General features: G+C 43.4%; 1 long non-coding RNA gene across 1 annotated transcript; it reads left to right on the forward strand.

Moving 5' to 3' along the window:
- Window positions 1–12,200: 12,200 nt before the first annotated feature.
- On the forward strand, window positions 12,201–16,191 carry LOC308106937. Its single transcript, XR_013935177.1, has 4 exons — window positions 12,201–12,259; window positions 13,099–13,504; window positions 13,738–13,797; window positions 14,467–16,191. It is a non-coding gene; the product is annotated as an uncharacterized lncRNA (long non-coding RNA).
- Window positions 16,192–18,591: the final 2,400 nt, after the last annotated feature.

Genomic DNA, 18,591 nt, shown 5'->3' on the forward strand with positions numbered 1-18,591 from the left:
GTATGGGGTTGTCAAACATGAGGCCCAATAGAGGGTCTAAAAGCACTGTCTCTAATCCCAGACTCTTATACAATACTTAAAGTTTACTCACGGATTACTCAGTATTAATTCATTAAAAGTATGCTTCCTCTGTGTGGATCAAAGAAAAAAAATATATATAACAAAATAATACTTTAATAAATCCAAAGAGACAACTTCAGTCTTCTCAAAGGGTATGTTATTACAAAATGTAGGTGTTCCATATTTTGTAAGCATAAACATGCTTTATTAAGTCTAAAGCAGTGGTTCTCAACCTTTTTGGGGTCCTGGACCCCCTACATATTTAAGATCAACCCTGAGGACCCCCCGCCCCCACCTCTGTAAATGTCATAGGACAGGGGTCCTCAATTATTTCCCCCCCAGTGCAAACATCTGACCAGCATGCCACACCAATGGCCAGAACAGTCGCAGGTTTTTTGCACTGTCAGTAAAAGTTGTTTTAACTACATATGTTTTAGCTGATGTTGACATCATTACTATTATCATTGTTATTATCATCATCATCATTATTATAGTAGTAGTAGTCAAGGTAGTTTTAGTAATAATCCAAGCCTGAGATTTTCAAAACTTGTGTTGAGGGTCACAGTGTAAAACCAACTATCTAATTATTTACACACCGAGAGAGACAGAGGCAGAAATACAGGGAGGGATTTACAGTTAGCTAAATCCTCCACTCTTCTTGTAGCAGTATTAACCGACAGCGGCAGTTGCTTAAAGGTGCATTTACACATCAGCACGATGAGTTCCTGAGTTCATTCCTGCCATTCTTATTGTGATGTAATGCATCTGAAGATAGTTCTCGGAAGTGACTCGTAATGCACCGGGGTCATGGGGAACTCGGAAGGTACGGGGGCCACAGGGAAACTAGGAACAGGGACTGACAGGTCAGGGAACAAGGGAAACAAGAGACTGAGGGGGGGAACACAGGACTGGGGGGAAACAAGCCACACGGGAACAGGTCAGTGGGAGGGAAACAGGCCACGGAACGGGTCGCAGGTGCCTAGGCCGGACTGGAATGGGTCACAGGTACCTAGGCCGGACAGGAACGGGTCGCAGGTGCCTAAGCCGGGCTGGATCAGGTCACAGGTGAGCAGGAACAAGTTGCAGGGAAGCCTTGAAGGATTTGTGTGGAACTGGTCTGCTGGGTCCATGATGGTCAGATCGTTCTGTCATGGTTTTGCCAGATGGACCCAAACACACACTCAGCCAGTTCCATAAAAAACAGGTTTATTGTAACAAAAAGTCCAAGGAACACGAGGAGAGACAAGGGCAGTGAGATAAGAAGAGCGACGGGCTGACCAGAGGCGAGACAAGTGACGAGGAGCCAAGACATGTGGACGAGACGATCCGACAAGGACAACAGAGGGAGAGAAGTTTAAATACACAAGGAAGGGGTGGACACAAGTAGAACATTTAATTGGAAACAAGAGGTGAGACACACAGAGGCAGACACAGAGACCTGACAATAACAGTATTATTACAATACAGCGATTCTGCTAGGTATATCGCTGGAAATTTCATCCACGATACATTACGATATCTGTCTCATTGAAGAAATCCAGAATTTATTGACTGCATCCACTTCACATGAATTACAAAACATTGTCAATCAATTTCACATTGATGGCCCAGTAAAAAAAAGTGTATACTGCACATTAACACACACTAAACAAAGTCTATACTACACATCAAGGCACACTAAACAAAGTGTGTACTGCAAATTAACACACAAGAAACAAAGTCTATACTGCTCATTAACACACACTAAACAAAGTGTATACTGCACATTAACACTCACGGTGTATACACTAGTGTGCCTTGGCACACTAAACAAAGTGTGCACTGCACATTAACATACAAGAAACAAAGTGTATACTGCACATTAACAAACACTAAACAAAGTAGCTACATGTATGACGTTTTTAAAAAATCAAACAGTTTGGAAATCGTTTCAAAATTCAACTTAGAATTCTACTTAGAGATTGAGGAGTACCTCTTTCCGTCGTCTATGTTCATTCACCCCTGCCTCCACCACCACCAGTCCAAGATGGCGGCACTGTTGATGTGACCCTCCCCAATCAATGAGGTGCCTACTCTTTATTATATCTATGGCTGGACATATCTGTCATAGCAAAATCCACAACTGACTATAATAAATTCTCCCAATTCGCCACATTCCTGACAGATTAATGAAAGTGATGATGCGCAACGCACAGCAGCCCGCCGCAGGGTGCAGCCGCCGCAGGGTGCAGCCGCAGCAGGGTGCAGCCCGCCGCAGCGGGCAGCCCACCGCTGTCAGGATTCGGTGGCAGTTTTATGTTTTGTGTTCTGTTTGTTTTGGTGGGTGTTGTCTTTCTGTTCTGTTTGTGTGGTGTTCCTTCCTCCCCCTCGCATTTTGACAGCAGAGCAGGCGCAGCCGTTGGGGAGGATAACTCGTTTCACCTGTGGCTCATCAGCGGCTCCGCCCTTAAAAGCCTGGAGCTGCCAGTGGTCGTTGCCAGTCCGTACTCCTGTGAGGATAGTCGTTTGTGCCAGCCCTCTCTTCAGCGTTTTCCCCCCGAGTGATGATCCCTGAGCTCGCAACAGTCCTGTTTTCCTGCGGACTCCTGATCCTCGCCATCCTCTCCCATCCTGCACCGTGGAGAGGCTTCTCTGCGGTGGTTGTCTGGGAGCTGAAGGATTTCCCAATAAACTTTTGAGTTTCACTTTTCAAATCTGTCTAACGTGGTCTCGTGTGTTCTGCATCTTGGGTCTGCCCCCCTCCTGGAATCATGACAGGCGCAGCATGCAGCCCGCCGCCGCATGCAGCCCGCCGCCGCATGCAGCCCGCCGCCGCATGCAGCCCGCCGCCGCATGCAGCCCGCCGCAGCATGCAGCCCGCCGCAGCATGCAGCCCGCCGCAGCATGCAGCCCGCCGCAGCATGCAGCTCTGGGCATATTAGTTTGCGACACCGCGAAACAATAATGGTGACAGTGCATAATGACTCGTGATGATCCACCACTGTTTCCTGCTCTTACTTGTAACTCATGATAAAAGGTGGTGACTGTCTGTGACGGCGTGACGCCTTGACCCTGAATCATAGAATTCAGGTCAAAATCGTGATTCGTGGTCAGGAATTGAGATTCTTGCCAAACTTGTCGTCGTTATGTGTAAACGCACCTTTAACAGCTCTAAAAAACATTTTCTTTCTTTTCTTGTCGTGACTTTTGTAGTTTGTTTACATGGTTTTTATTGAGAGTAACACAGCCGTGTCACTAGAGGGCAGTAATGCATCTTGATAGAACATACATTGTAAAATTACTATTACGACACTCCCACTTAATTTTACGATGGTATTTTCAATTTTACAGTTACTGTTGTCATTTTTTATTTTTTTTGAAAACACGGTTATATACCTATATGCCAAACTTTTAAACATGGTTTAAAACAGAACTCCTTCATTTCCTTTTAACACAAAAACATGTGTAACACAGTATTAAGTCTATCTTAACAATGAACACAGTATAGGTCTTTTATACAAGTTTTAAATTGCGCACAGTCCAATCTCCTCTCTGAGGTACTCAAACTTTTGTTTTGGCAGTGGCTTGGTTAAGATATCAGCGTTCATTTTATCCATTGAATAATACTTCAGTTGTATTTTTCCATTTTGGACACATTCACGAATGTAGTGGTAGCGAATGTCAATGTGCTGTGTTCTTGCATGGTCAACAGGATTCTTTGCAATTGCAATTGCTCCTTGATTATCCTCCTCTATGACTGTTGATATGGTCTCCATTCCAAGTTCAGTTAGTAGTCATCTCAGCCAAGTTCCTTCTTGTGTGGCCTGGCTCAAAGTGACATACTCTGCTTCTGCAGTTGAAAGTGCAACTGTTGCCTGTTTCTTGCTTAGCCAACCAACTGCTCCCCCAGCAAGAAGAAAGATGTTTCCAGTAGTAGAGCGTCAATCATCCCGATCTCCTGCCCAGTCAGCATCTGAGAATCCAACCAAAGTTCCAGTGTCTGACCTCTGGTTTTTGAGTCCTAGGTTTAACGTACCTTTCAAGTATCTTAGGATTCTTTTCACAGCTGTGAGATGTGCAGTGTTTGGGTTTGCATTGAACTTTGCCACAGACTTACTGGAACTGATGCACTTGATGCTCCATGACAGGTTGTGCAGCTTCCCTCAGTGTCCAGCTGATACAACGGTCCGTGTACCTTCCGGCCATTCGATTTTCGTTTTGATGTCGGAGAACGAAAAACCGGAAACCATCCGATTTTCGTTTTTCGATTTGATATCGGGAAACGAAAAACGGAAATCGGACGGTTTCCCGTTTCCCAATATGCGTTTCTTAAACAAAAATCGGGAAATAAAATACGACTGTAATTCTTTATTTCAAGTTCAATTTGTCGGAAAACCCGGAAGTCGACCCTCTTCTTCGCTTGATGAGAGTAAACAACGGCGCATTGCGTTGCTGCCCTCTTCAGGCTGTCTGTGTGAGCTTCAAACTCGCCCACCAGTTGATTTAGATGTTTATCTGGCTGCTGCAGATTAAAAAAAATAAATAAATAAAAAATACACACGGTGCAAATAGATTAACTGGAGAGGGGCTAGGATTTATTAAGCGTACCCCTACTCATTTTCACGCACGTTAGCTTTTCAACTACAATCTATGTTTTTTCCCTTTTGTGTTTGAAATTAAACAAAAAATTACTAAATAAAACCTTACTTTTGTTATGTTATTTGAAATAGCATGGAATTAATTTAGCATTATTTCATATCCCAGGTGTTGGTTAAATGTTTTTTTTTATTCATTTAATTCATGAACAAACCATGTCTTAATATTTAATATAAAAAAAGATTTAAATACAAAATGGAAATCCCACCTTTTTTCAACTAACTTTATTGAAAGAGCAAATTCTCTCATTAAGAATGAATATTTTGTTAAAATCACATGTTGCACTTTTTTCCTTTGCTTTTTCATTCACTGCTGAGCCGGATGAGGAGCTGCAGAGCCTCCAGAAAGGACGTAGGGTCGGCACTCTGTGGCAGTAAGGACTCAAACTGGCTGATGCCAAAGCTGGTGACCTGGCAGGCAAGGCTTGAGACAAAGAACCTGGCAACCCCATCTTGTAGACTGAGGAACTCTTGATCCAGCAAATGAGTCAGGCAGCCCTTTATTTTATAGTTGATATTCATCTACAAAGTTGTCAGGAGAATTTCCTAGTAAAAACCTCAGGGAGACAGAATACACAAAGTTTAAGACCATTTTATTACTTTATTCTTGAAAGAAGAGAATGTCACAGTACAACCTTTCCAATAAACAAATAAGACATGCAAACATGAGAATTACATTTTGTTGGAGCTCAGTTGAATATAATTCCAATTTTAGTTCAACAAACTTAATGGCTCACAGTAAGAAAAACATACAATCCTTCCCCCAACTCCTTTCAATGTGATGCTTCTGAAAGTAAAGAAAAGGGATTTGCATATCACAAATAACCTCTGAGTGCATGTAAACAACAACAAAAGATTTAAATGCATGATAAAGTAAAACATAATTTTTTTTAACAATACCATTCCTGCAAAGCAACATCGAGATTTAATCATCAGAATATTAATTATCAGAGCACGTCAATTTCACAAAGTACCGCTCAGAAAAAGAACAGCAACAAAGAAAACCGATCGATTTTGATGCCGTCTGCAGAAAATGTGTTTTGCGGTGTTGAATCTCTTGTAAAGCTGCTCCTGTCCTTTCCCTGGCACGTCTTCCTTTAGAAGGCACAATCCTGTCATCATCTCAACCATCAATTAAAGCAACACATAAATCAGTAAGATGATGAAAATGACACATAACTGCATACAGAGCTGCATCAGGTAGTTAATAGTAATAGTATCAAGAAAAACAACACTAATAATACATTTTTATATTTTATTATTGTATTTTAACCAAAATACAAAACGGTGTCATTTGTTTTTTTAGAATGTGCAAATATTATAGTGTAACTAAAAATTAACCCTACTGAATCTCACATTTATAATCATTATTTAGTTTTTAATTTGGATTTTTCTCTCCTGAGAAATATTTCATTTAATGTGATGACTGAGCTCTGAGGACAATCTGCAAGTGTGCTGCTTCTGACAGTAGGGGGCGCTGTGAGACTGCAGTCAAATCAATGAAAAGACGCGATTTTAATGATGTAATGTATATCATAAATTAATCTCGTACAACGCTGCTCACCTCAGCAGCAGCTGAAGCAGCTTCAGCTTGGAGGTCATGCTCCATCATGTAGGTGGAGAAGCCTGGCTCTGGTGGAGCTCCATGTAGGTGGAGAAGCCTGGCTCTGCTGGAGATCCATCTTCAGACATTCCTCCCTGAAACTCTCATTTCACCCGTAGTCATGCCGTTGGGGTCCGTGTCCACTATTACGTTGGCGCAACCGTCCAAAGACATTTTTTAAAGTTTTTAATCATTAAATTTATACAAGAATATCACCGAGGGGAAAGCCAGACGAGTCTGGATGGTAAAGCAGCGGCAGCAACAGACGAAGAAGAGGGTCGACTTCCGGGTTTTCCGGCAAATCAAACTTGAAATAAAGAATTACCATCGTATTTTATTTCCCGATTTTTGTTTAAGAAATGCATTTTGGGAAACGGGAAACCATCTGATTTTCGTTTTTCGATTTTCAATTGTAAAACGAAAAACGGGAGACGAGCTGTCTCCCGTTTTTCGTTTCCCGATATCAAATCGAAAAACGAAAATCGGATGGTTTCCGGTTTTTCGTTCTCCGACATCAAAATGAAAATCGAATGGCCGGAAGGTACACGGACCTACAACCCATCCGATCTCTGTGTTCCCATTCCATGAAGAGTTCCATCCTTTCCTCGTATGTAGCAGTGAGACTTTTTGAACTACACTGTATTTCCTTTCCTGGCAGCAGCTCCCGCTGAGAAAAGATTCATAGATAACTTGGGAACATACAGTACATCATACATTGTTACATTTTTAACACCACTTACTTTGACTGACATTTGAAGCCTTATGTTCCCCAGTCCAAGAGCCTCAACCACTCTACCATCACCAAGTTTCACAGATTGTGGTTCTGAGACCTGCTGGTAGTGTTGAAGTCCTTCTTTGTTCCATGTCATATGTTTTGATGGCCCAGAATCAATCAACCAGTCTCCTTGTTGTAAATCACTTTGACTTGACTTACTTACAACAAAGGCACCCTCACATGAGTCCTCTGTATCCTCACACATCATGCTTTTAGCCTTGTGGGTTTTGTATTTCTTTTTAGTGCTTGGACAATCACGTTTGATATGTCCCTCCTTCCCGCATTTGTAACATCTCCATGAGCTGGGGCTGTCGGCTCCCACTGTTTTTGACTTGTCCTGCTGCATACTTCCATTGTGAACCCCACAACACTGTTTATGACCTACAAAAAATCCGTGTTTAGCAGCTTTTTCCAGCGACCTCTGGGCCCATAACCTGTAGTTTATTTACTTGTTTTCTTTTACAGTAACACAGCCATGCCACTAGAGGGCAGTAATGCATCTTGATAGAACATACATTGTAAAATTACTATTACAACAACTTTAAACTTCATCAACTATATTAATTGCGATTAAAAAAAAATAAATTAACTCAGCATTAGCAAATTGTTTCTTAGCTTTGGCAAGGTTCCATGAAACAAGCGATGATGTGCTGTTGCACTCACTTGTGCCAATGCCGACATATCGTAGACACGGAGGGCTTGTATCACGTTATGTTTTCAATTTCTGTTTTGTGGCTGTGAGATTTTGGAGGGTAGTTGGCATTAAAGCTGGCTGCATGCAGAAAGTTAAAGTGATGATCCACTTTGCTGACAACTCCGGTCTGCGTGCAGATCAAGCATGGGCCGGTAATTTTTGACTCACTGTTGGATGGTGTGTAGTTTCATGGGTCGTGAAATTGAAATCCGTGGACGTCCGAGCGGAGCAGCATTGACGTAATTACGTCAGATGCGCTTAGACTCTGGCTTTGACTATGGTGTGTGATGAGGATGTAAAAAGGTAGAGCTGTTTTTTTACCGGTTTATTGAAATGTCGACGCTCCACAGCACCAACAAGGCAGCTGTTCCTCTCAGTAACAGGAGAGGAGGAGATTCAGCAGGAGCTGGACACTGCCAGAATGAGAAAGTTTAAGCTGTGTCACAGAGAACGGAGGCTTAAAACTTTACTCGGATGAGCTGCAGCCAGCCACCGCCGGCCACTTCCGTGTTCTTCGCTCAACACACTTACTTGTTCACAACCTAGTCTACATTTTACCGTACTGTCTGCAGTGGGACCGTGGCTATAGAGTCACCCCTCCCTCTCTGGTGAACATCTAGGGAATGAAGACTGAGATAGCAGACTCTTACAAATACCTGGGTTTTCACCGGATCAAAAACTTATTCACTACACTATACATTGTTGTGTAAAGGGGGGCCTTGGACAGGACTCTAAACACTCTGAGGTCTTTTGGTGTGCAGGAAGGACTCAGGACTTTTCACAAATTGACTGTTGAGAGGAAAAGTCTGAACAAACCGGTGAAGACGGCGGGTTCTGTCATGGGCTGCAGTCTCAACCCTGTGGGGGTTGTGGGTGACAGGAGGATGATAACAAAGCTGTTTGACACAAATCATAAACTGATAAGGTAGACTGAAATAACTTGTTTATACAATTATCTACATACAGAATGTTAATAGTGGAGTTGTGTCATACATTTAAAACAACCTTGGTTATTCCCCTGCAGGTACAATATTGTGATCTTTGGTGGAGTGGACGGCTACTCAAGGAATGTAATAATGTTTTGCTCAGCTTAATGTAAATCGTTTTGTATTTAACTGCATATTGTTGGAGAGTGCAAATTCCACACAGGAATGTAGCAGACCTATGCTGCTTAGGATGTTATTTTATCACTGCAATTTCATGAACATTTCAGCTCCTCAGTAATGAATCTTGATCATTATATAGCATGGATAAAGTGACTGACTGTAAAGAGTGTAATACAGCTACTGAAATATGTAATATTTCTCAAGGTTTATTGCAGATAATGTATTTGGATGCAGCAACAAACAACAAAGCATCTACTGCATTTTGCATTGTCCTTTTCCATGAGATCCACTGAGCTTCATGGTCTACTATCCAGGTAATCTGCCTACACACACACACACACGCACGCACACACACACACACACACACACACACACACACACACACACACACACACACACACACACACACACACACACACAATGTGGAGAGATGTGGCAGTTTTTTTTTCTTAAATGTATTACATACTAGCAACAATATGATGACTTCAACCGACTAAAGTTAAAGAAAAAGTTTTTAAATGTTAAAATGTATTATCTCAGGGTACGAGAGTTGGGAACCTGGACATTGCACACTTCATGTTTGCTGCACAGGGAACTGGAAGAGCAAGCTTTATCTCAGGAAAGAGTGTTCATAATCAGAGGTAAATAGTTTTTCAGTCTGAACATCTTTACATAATCTTGTAGTTCTGGCAGACGAAAACAAAAATCTCTGTATATTCAAGGGTGTAGAGACTTTGGCGGGATGTCTGGGTTGCAGTCACGAGCAAGTAACATGATGTTCTTCAGTCTCTGGAGGAAGATGGCCTGCTTGACATCTCAGATGTGGTTCAGCTCTTCGGTGTGCACTACATCTTTGTCCCTCAACTTCGGGCAGACCTTGACACATTCACCAAAGGATGGAACAATCATCCTCTGCGAACAGAGGGAGGTCTCACTCCTGAACAGCTGTGGTGCATGGGACATCTACAAGATCTTGACGAAGGGGAAAGACTTCAGGTACATTGTTCAAAACGGATCGTATGACATTAAAAACAGTTGTGTTGCAAGGGTAAGCATGTTTTCAAACCACAGAGCAGTGATCACCAGCAGGAGGCCCGGGTGATTTATATGGTACTAAAAGATGACTAATGCGGGGAACATATATCTTGTCTTTAAATCCCTCCAGCATATTGAGTGGTTATATCACAAAAGTAATAATATTCCTAATTAATAGATCCTTATTTATATCTCCCCAACAACGAGTAGTTCAATATTACAAAATGTAATTTTTTTTTTTCTTCATTTGTAGGATCTTCAAGACCCAGGGATCGACTGGGAGAATGCCATACAGAGGGAACACTCCAATGGTGCCATTGTGGTCTCTGAATTTGTGTGCCCACTGGATACCGAAGGCCTGGAACAACTTAAAAGTGTTGATCCTCTTGAACCCTGTCAAGCACGCGGTCGTGACTTGTACACACAATTCTTGCAATTTGTGTTCAACCAAAAATAAGAAAATAAACAGATTTTGCAACGGATGCTTGAACTTTTACTCACTGAATTACAATGCATAATTTTTAACCTTTAGAACTAAACCATAAACAAAAGCACCGAACCACATAGCCTTAACATTAATAAATCATTTTCTCTTGTTTAGCCCCAGAGGTAGTATTAAGCTCTGTGGAATCCACCAACATATCTCACCGCCTAACTCATGATTCTTTTAAAATTATCATAAGTACCAAGCTGCTGTACCGGAAATGTCACCATCTGAGTACACAGAGTGACAGTTGGGTAACACACCAAGTGATCTCCAAGCTGCTCTCTGCAGTCATGGTTGAAGTTGCACTTTATGCTGAAGAATTTCTTTTCATCAGGGAGGATGGGGATGTGAGATTGCCCGGTCATCCACTGTTGTACATGCAGCACTTCAAGAAATTGTGTGTCACCAGTTGATTCGTCTGTCTCGCCCTCGGTGATAAACATACAAATATGAATATAAGTTTCAACCTACATGGATGGGAAAATCAATGTAACAGTCTTTAAAAAGTTTTAACACCACAAAACATGCTTCATACATTAAGCTCAATAAAACATTCAAATGATGTGGGTCTATATTGTACCGCATATAGTACCTTGTATTTCCATCTCTTCTAAGAAGTCTTGCAGGAAGTTGATTATCTTCCTCTCGGTTCTCTCCTTTGATGTCCCCTTTTCACTGAAGTTTGGCTGACAGTTCATCATGATGAAGTTCGCATCAGTGTTATGGTGGGGTGATCGGAGGCTCAAGCGCAGGAAGCAGCCAGGAAACAGAATGAAAGTTCAAACCAAGGATTTATTTAAATTGAAATAACAAGTATTGAGTGTTTTCCAAGACTGAAGATAAATATTGTGGCCACATGAATGAGAAGGAATGTAAAGATATAATGTAGAGATAAGCGACTGTTTTCATGATATTTCCAAATACATACACAATATTATAATATTGGACATAGCGACAAAGGTAGAATTCTCATGAAAAAGTTTATCTATCTATCTATCTATCTATCTGTCTATCTATCTATCTATCTATCTATCTATCTATCTATCTATCTATCTATCTATCGATCCAGCTGGTAATGTAGTTTGTTTATATGGAGTTGCCGTAGATCAGTGGTTCTCAAACTTTTTACACCAAGTACCACCCAGAAAATACTTGGCTCTCCAAGTACCACCATAATGACCAACACTTTACAGTAGCCTAGTAAGCTTAAGCATTCATCAAAAACAAGGCAGAGGTTTTACTCCTAAAGCAGTATATTCAATATTGTCAGCCATTGTAACATTTTACACAGTTAGACTAGTAACACTGCACTTAAATATAGGAAAATAAAAGACTGAACTTTAATAATGATTCAATTAAAATATATTGCACAGAAAAGTTAAATAAACATTGTACTTAAATAAATGAAAAACAAATGAAGAAAAAACTGTTCTTAAAGATTAAGTAAAACTGTACTGTACTTAAATGTTAAGTAAAGAATGTACTGTACTTGATTAAAAAAAAAATCAAAACAGGCTGCCTGAACTTCACACTCTGCTGTATGGCTGCTTTCTGAAACAGAAACACACACACACACACACACACACACACACACACACACACACACACACACACACACACACACACACACACACACACACACACAGAGGAAGAACAATAAGATTAAGAATAAAACTATGATAAAAAAGATGGTCAATGGATTCTAGCGAATGTCTCTCTATCATTCTACTATAGATCTTGGATCCCCCGCCCTTCTCGTGTCACATGGCCCCTGCTTGAGCCAATCAAAAATGAAATATGGCTGGCATTTCAGGAAATTATGTTTTATTCACGGACTGAGTGTTTCAGACGATAAACATTATGAAGTAGGTAACGGCTTTAGAAGCGATCGAAGCATCTCCTCTTCCACCGTCCAATTCATCCATATTTGTAATCAGCCGGCAGCGTTACGGTAGTTGCTGCACTTCGTGTCATGATCGCCCGTAGCGCTACGCTTAGCGACCCGCTAACCTCAGGGACTCGACGTGAAAAGTCATTTTACACACAAAATACTTAACTTTTTTCACGAGAATCAGCTTCGATAGGACTTTTCTCACAGAGCTGGCTAAATCCTGTGTTTTCAGGAGCAGTACAGACTAAGTTAACGGGTATAAACGCTCTACCGTGGGTTGCCGTGATGCGAACCTTGAAATTAGGTCCCTTTGTTGGGGTCAGTCCACAGAAAGCACCGCTGAATAACCGTTTTCACATAAAAACTTTATTTTTTATAAGAACTCGATTGTATATGGAAATTCATGTTCAGAAACGTTGTCCGGAGCTGTATAGGCGGAGATGCCCACCTGTGCCCACCATCAGTTGGGCATGACCACGCCGACTAGCACAGCCTGTGACCCCGCAACTGATTAGTTCACGCGCCGGTACCAAATTTTCAAGAAAAACACTTTATATAGTGAGATATGAACGTAAAAGCAACAGCAGTGAAACCAGTCAAAATGAGCTTTAGGGCCCAAAGGGTTAAAAACCTCCACCTCTTGCCATCAATTCTTGCCTGCTACTGTGAATAACTGTTGATGCTGGCGCATTTATATTTATTTCAGTGATCCTCTAGATCCACTAGAGGGAGCCCCGAGTACCACTAGTGGTACACGTACCACACTTTGAGAATGACTACCGTAGATCATATTGTGTGTGACGTCATTGACAGGCGCAGGCACGAACTCCACCCTGGACCGATCTGGTAGCCTGAGCGTATGCACAAGCCCCGCCCCGGACAGATCTGGTAGCCCGGACAGATCTGGTACCTACACTGGCTTTCCCCTCTCTGCACACCACCGCCTGACCACTTGAATGACACAACAGAGGAGAGGAAAAACACACCTGCAGCACCATGACCCTCCTATGAGGCTGCAGAGGAGCAGGACATAACAACCGTCTACATTGTACCGCTGCAGGAGACATTGGACACATCTCCTCTGCCTCTCGACTGTCATAGATTTTCTAAAATGCCAAGGAAGACATGCTACCAGTGTCAAGAAGAAATGCCCTTGCAAATGCTTGCAGTGCACATAAGGCCATGCACAGGACAAAAATCAGCTATGGACACAGATGAGGTGAGATTAGCATATTTTTTGATTGTTTAGTTACATCACTTATAATAAAAATAAATAATAAAAAAGGAAAATATAAATGTTAATTAAAAATAATGTTTTGCTAACCTGCAGTCTGATGATGATGTCTGTGTTGTGAAGAGCAAGCAGGTTAGTCCATAACCACTTTATTCCTTTGGTACCTGCGATCATTCTTTTGGCTCTGTAATTTAAAGCATCTTCCCTTAAAATTTCAGGTGGTATGTCGTGTGGTGTGATGAGGAGATCACGGTCCATGCAAGCCTGTGTGGAGAGAGGTGATTTGCTTATGTTATCTCTTTACCCCCATCCCCATATTTGCATATACTGTATGTGTGTTTTTTAAATCTCAAAATAGTTGGAATGTACAGTGACAGCTGTGAGTATACAGTAGTATCTGCAGAAAGTGGTAGCAGTTCAAGCAGACATGCTGAAGTATACAAACCAAAAAGGTATGCTTTATCAAGATGGAATTTTGCATGTCAAATGCAGAATGAATTATGAAGTATCAACCTGGGTTTGTGTGAAATATCATAATTTCCCTATTTCTCCTGTTGTGGTAAAATTATATCTTGGCCTTATACTCACTATATTTGATCATCATAGGCTTCCTACCTTCCTGGCTTTAAGCTAGCAACTCTTGGTTCACTCCCTTTTCCAGCTGGCTTTCAACTAGCAAAGATTCCCTCACTCCCTTCTCCAGCAAGGCCTTATCTGCCTGGGAACCAAGGTCAATGGTCTGCTATTGCTAAAACTTAACAGTTCAATTGTTCTGCTTCAAACCCCTCCTTTTCCTACCCACCGGTTAAGACTCACAGGCGCAACTTGTGAGACGCACACTCTATCCTGCAGACAGCTGAATGCACTCTGCATGATCCTGTGCCTTGGGGACCCCAATAAACTTCTCCTGACAGAAAAACCTTGTTCTAACACTTTATTCCAAACAGCATCGACAACAGCAACAAAATGTCCACGACAATTTGGTGTCAGAAGTGGGATGCGAATTTGACCGCCGAACCGGGACCAGACGGAGAAAGGCCACTGATTTCTGTGTATACAAAATCTCCTCGTACCTGTGAGGCTGATGGAAGGAGGACCCTCCGGGACCGGACCATCGGTTGTCAGTTCCGCATCCTGTGTGAAAGGACCCATTGACGTCCTCCACTAATTTAACCAGGTTTATCAGACTTGGTTATCACCAAAATGAATCGGGTAAGACTGTCATTTTTATTTAGAATAATATAACAAAGTTTTTCATTGACTAAAAGTGCCAAATCTGACTAAGAATTTAAAAGTCACGAGTGTCGTAGAGTCCAGTCCTTCGGGCAATACTGTAGAGATACAGCATCAGCCTTTGAGTAATAAAAAGACAATTCTATAGAGATATAGTTTGTCAGGTTTTGTGGACCTGGAGAAGGCGTTCGACCGTGTCACCCGGGACGTCCTGTGGAGGGTGCTCCGGGAGTATGGAGTCCAGAACCCTTTGCTAAGGGCTGTCTGGTCCCTGTACACCCGGAGCAGGAGTTTGGTTCGCATTGCCGCCAGTAAGTCGGACCTGTTCCCAGTGCACGTTGGCAGGGCTGTCTTTTGTCACCGGTTCTATTCATAACTTTTATGGACAGAATTTCTAGGCACAGCCAGGGACCGGAGGGGGTCTGGTTTGGGGACCACAGGATCCCGTCTCTGCTTTTTGCAGACGATGTGGTCCTGTCGGCTTCATCAAACCCGGACCTTCAGTGTGCATTGGCGCGGTTTGCAGCCGAGTGTGACACGACTGGGATGAGGATCAGATCGGTGGAGAGCCCTTGTCCCAAGTGGAGGAGTTCAAATATCTCGGGGTCTTGTTCACGAGTGGGGGGAAGATGGAGCGTGAGATCGACCGGCGGATCGGTGCAGCGTCTGCAGTTATGCGGTCGCTGTATCGGTCCGGTGGTGGTGAAGAAGGAGCTAAGCCAAAAGGCGAGGCTCTCGATTTACCGGTCGATCTTCGTTCCTACCCTCACCTATGGTCATGACCGAAAGAACGAGATCCTGGATTCAAGCGGCTGAATTGAGTTTCCTCCGTAGAGTGGCTGGGCGCAACCTTAGAGGAGCTCAGTCACCAGGGAGGAGCTCGGAGAAGAGCCACTGCTCCTCCACATCAAGAGGAGCCAGCTGAGGTGGCTTGGGCGTCTGTTTGGGATGCCCCCCGGGCATGTCCGTCTGGTAGGAAGCCTCGGGGCAGACTTAGGACACGCTGGAGAGACTATGTCTCTCGGCTGGCCTGGGAATGCCTTGGGGTCCCACTGGAAGAGCTGGAAGAAGTGTCTGGGGCGAGGGAAGTCTGGACATCCTTGCTTAGACTGCTGCCTCCGCGATCCGGCTCCGGATAAGCGGAAGGAAATGGATGGATGGTGGATAGTTTGTCAGTTATTTATAAGATTCCAATGCATCAGCGTATGCATTGATGACTGATAAAACCTGGCGAGGCTATCAGATTCCAATTCGTTGGCGTACGTATTGAAGACTGACAAAACTGGGCGAAGCTGTCAGTAATAGGTAATAATAGTAAATCCTCCGGAGGTAACAAGGATAATGAAGTGGACTAGACCTCTCCGATAGTGGCAGACTTGACAAAATAAATATGGCACTGACAACTAAAAATCTGACTATGGGTAAAAGATTTTGGACTGAAAAAAACAAAACAAAAAATTAAAAAAATAAGGTTGAATCAGAAGAAGCATTTTCTCACACCAATCCATTATCTTCTTCTCCTCCTCCATATGCTGGGAGACATCTCCCTAGCCCTCCTACTCCGAGGTTGCTATCTCTTGAGGCTTGTGGAACGACATGGACGACTGGGCCCCTCCCCGGCACTGCGCTCGCACTGGCCTCCTGAGAAGCCCTAACAACGGGGCCTCCTCCTCCTACTCCTCTTCCTCCTTCTCATTGAACCTGGCGAGATCCACACCCTGCCCATGATCGAATTTCCAGGTGCCGACGGGAACCCCGTTCTCATCCTCTGCCACATGGACTCTCATTTGCTTCTGGACCCCGAGACCTGGCTTCCTCCCATCAGTCAGTGAGGAGAAAAGTTCGCTGACGTCCTCAAAGGCCTGTGCAGGGTCTGGAGACTGACAGTTGAAGAATCCTCCCGCCTCCTCAAACAAATCCCGAATCCAGCAGGTTACAGACCGATCCAAGCCAAAGTCGAGAACAACAGAAGCATGAGGACATGTGCAAGGCACGCTGAATGGCAAAACGACGGTCCCTGGGAGACTCATGTAGGGGACGTACTGGGAGACGTAAAGCGACAGTTCCCAGTTCGTGTGGACATGAGCGAGAGGTTGTGAGAGGTGAACTATGCGAGGCAGGGGGAGGCTCTCCGTATATTGACCCAGATCAATGTTTTCACTGAATGTCTACTTTTATGTCTACAGGGAGAGAGGGACTGTGTTTTACTGTAGTGAAGGAGGGAGAGAGGGAGGGAGGAAATGTGTGAAGGAGGGAGGGAGGAAATGTGTGAAGGAGGGAGGGAGGAAATGTGTTTTACTGTTGTGGGGGAGGGAGGGAGGGAGGGAGGGAGGAAGGGAGGGATGGGGGGCAGAAGTGTGTGTTACTGTAGTGAAGGAGGGAGAGAGGGAGGGAGGAAATGTGTTTTACTGTAGTGGGGGAGGGTGGAGGGCGGAAATTTGTTTTACTGTCGTGAGGGAGGGAGAGAGGGAGGGAGGAAATGTGTTTTACTGTAGAGGGGGAGGGGGAGGGAGGGAGGGAGGGAGGGAGGGAGGGCAGAAATGTGTTTTACTGTAGTGAAGGAGGGAGAGAGGGAGGGAGGAAATGTGTTTTATTGTAGTGGGGGAGGGAGGGAGGGTGGAAATGTGTTTTACTGTAGTGAGGGAGGGAGGGAGGGAGGGCAGAAATGTGTTTTACTGTAGTGAGGGAGGGAGGGCGGGAATGTGTTTTATTGTAGTGAATGAGTGAATGAGGGAGAGAGGAAATGTGTTTTACTGTAGTGAAGGAGTGAATGAGGGAAGGAAGGAAAGAGAGAGGGAGGGAATGTGTCCTACCCCAGTGAATGAGTGAGGGAGAGAGGGCGGGAGGGAGGGAGGGAATGTGTTTTATGATAACAGGTAATTGTGAAAGAGATATTTACTCTGTGTATTCTATGTATTTCTGCTTGTCTGATGTATCTTGGTGTTGTATGTACTGTTGTTTACTCTTTTACCCTCTGAAAAGCCCTTCCAGGGACGAGAGTTGCAAATTAGTATCGAGCTATATACTCTATGTGCAACACATCAGATTTTTTCTATGTATATTGCACTGTCCCTGATAAATAAATAAATAAATTGAAAATTGAATATGAGAGGACATTGGGCTGGAGACTGTCCCCAAAAGAATGGATGGGACTGCGGAGGCCGACGTGGGGGGGCGTCCCGAGGGCTGGTGCGTGGTGTGGGGAGATTCGTCCATGTCTGACTGACAGCCGAAGGAGGGTGAAACGCAACCGACACACTCAACACGTTTTCCACACGCAAATGCTGAAGCAGACCTGCAAACGCGCGCACATACATACGTGCATACACAGTTGGAGAGAGGAATGGAGACAGACAGGGCCTACAGTGGCAGTCCCTACACACACGCCAAACACACACGCCAACTCACTTTTCCATCCTTCTCATATTGTCTCCTCTCTCATGAGGCATTTGAAAAAAAGAAAAAGGAAAAAGGTTTCCTCTGACAAAACAACTCTATTAATGGTGTTGATGTTATTTGTCTGGTGGATACCTGCGCTATGAATTCGGTTATCAATGAATTCGGCAAGGCGTGACTTGTGAGACGCACACTCTATCCTGCAGACAGCTGAATGCACACTGCATGATCCTGTGCCTTGGGGACTCCAATAAACTTCTCCTGACAGAAAAACCTTGTTCTAACACTTTATTCCAAATAGCACCGACAACAGCAACAACAAAAAAAATCCACGACACTCCATTGGCTCGACATTATGTGCAAGAATAGCTCTTCTATTCTTTGGTTTCAATGTTCATGGTTAATTACCTTTACTAGTCTACATTATACATGGTTGTGTAATG

Source organism: Lipophrys pholis (assembly GCF_963383615.2).
Source record: "Lipophrys pholis genome assembly, chromosome: 3".
In the NCBI taxonomy this organism is placed as follows: domain Eukaryota; kingdom Metazoa; phylum Chordata; class Actinopteri; order Blenniiformes; family Blenniidae; genus Lipophrys; species Lipophrys pholis.